Source organism: Pantherophis guttatus, chromosome 5 (genome assembly GCF_059756535.1).
Source record: "Pantherophis guttatus breed Tessera chromosome 5, ASM5975653v1, whole genome shotgun sequence".
NCBI classification, from domain to species: Eukaryota; Metazoa; Chordata; class Lepidosauria; order Squamata; family Colubridae; genus Pantherophis; species Pantherophis guttatus.
This window is the reverse complement of record NC_142067.1, coordinates 129,939,917-129,941,930: the sequence shown is the minus strand read 5'-3', so window position 1 is coordinate 129,941,930 and position 2,014 is coordinate 129,939,917.

Genomic DNA, 2,014 nt, shown 5'->3' with positions numbered 1-2,014 from the left:
AATGGTCGGCTGCGAAAGGGGGAGGCGGGACCGTCTGGATCACAGACTTAGAAAGGGGTAGAAAAGCCCTCCGCTTCCTCTTCCTTCGAAAAAGAAAGAAGAGAATTGCTTGTTTCTTTTGAAGCCCGGGCTGCAATGCCCAAGGTGGACGCTGGGGGCGGTCGCGAGACACGGAACCCGCTTTGCTCTTTGGCGCCGCCTGGCGGTGCTCGGTTTTGTTTTTTTATTGCGCTTGTAAATTAAATCTCTAACCTGGACATTATACAGGTAGCCCCACTTCAATTTAGGACCACAAATGAGCCCAGAATTTCTGTTGCTAAGTGGGGAATGGGTTAAATGAGTTTTGCCCCATTTTATGACCTTTCTTGCCCCTGTTGGTTAAGTGAATCGTTCTGATTGTTAAGTTAGTGACACGGTTGTTAAGCGAGTCTGGTTTCCCCACGGACTTTGCTGGTCAGAAGGTCGCAAAAAGGGATCACGTGACCCCAGGACATTGCGACCGTCATAAATTTGAGTCAGTGTGTCAGGTCAAATCACATGACTGTCTGTGAGGATGCTGCAACCATCGTAAGGGTGGAAAACGGTCACTTTTTTTCCATGCTGTTGTAACTTCAGTCACTCAATGAACTGTTGTTAACTACCTGTTTTAACAACTCAAATAAGAGTTCTTCTCTTTTAATTGTAATCTGTAGCCCCATCTAGTGTTGCAACCTATCACTTTGTTTTTTCCAGACGTCAAAACATAAAACCATTTTCCCTTCTGGGAAGCCATTCATTCAATTAATTTTAAAAGACCCATTTCAAATTAAATTTGAGACCCAAAATCCACTTACAAGTTTCCAGATGTAACACTCCCCATCCGCTCTCTGGCTTCCATAAAGCATTGTGAATTTCCTATGTGCCTTTCAGCTGGAATTTCTACCTCTTTGTTTTCAAATGCCTTTTGAAATTCAAAACAAATAAACTGCTTTTTTGGGGGGGGTATTTTATCTTCTCTTCTTTTGGAAATAAAGGTTGGAGTTTTTTCCCAGCTTCTTCGGGGGGACGAGGGGAGTTTGCCAAACTCCCAACCAGAGGTGGGTTTCTGCCAGTTCTGAGAACCGGTAGAAATTTTGAGTAGTACAGGAGAACCGGTAGTAAAAATTCTGACTGGCCCCGCCCCCATCTATTCCCCGCCTCCCGAGTCCCAGTTGATCAAGAGGAAATGGGGATTTTACAGTATCCTTCCCCTGGAGTGGGGAGGGAATGAAGATTTTACAGTATCCTTCCCTTGCCACGCCCACCAAGCCACGCCCACCAAACCATGCCACGCCCACAGAACCGGTAGTAAAAAAATTTGAAACCCACCATTGCTCCCAACAGGAAAAAATAAGGGCTGAATCCAGCCTAAAGGCCCTCCAGGACATGACAAGCTCTGTTGGAAATGACTTGTAATTTTTAATTTTTATCTTTTATTGCTAGAAAGGCACAGGTGTTTCTTTCACATTTTTAGGTCTGGGGGCTAGATGCCAGCCGTGGATCCCAGAAAGGTAGCATGGTTGGCTGGGGAATTCTGAGAGTTGAAATCATACCTCTTAAATAAGCACCTGGTACAAATGAGCTCACCCACCCACCATTTTACTCACAACTATCCTTAGAGAAAGGGATTGCCCCAAGACCACCCCAAAAACACCTCCAAACAACTGGAGACCCCTGAAGCAAGAGATGCAGACACTGGCTTGCATGCTTCACTAAAGATGACGTGTGGAGAGACCAGTTCAGATTGTTAGGGCGCAGATAACTAACAATTTGAACTGGTCTCTCCACACGTCATCCGTAGTGAAGCTTGAAAACCAGGGTCTGCATTTCCTGTGTCGGATGAGGAGAGCACATCTTCCTGTCCTGCCCACTTTTTACAGAGGCACCATTGAGAGCTTTTTAACAAACTGCATCCCTGTTTGGTTTGGTGGCAGCAGCACCTCAGATAGAAAGTCCCTACAGAGAGCAGTGAGGACAGTGGAGATTATAGGAAGCA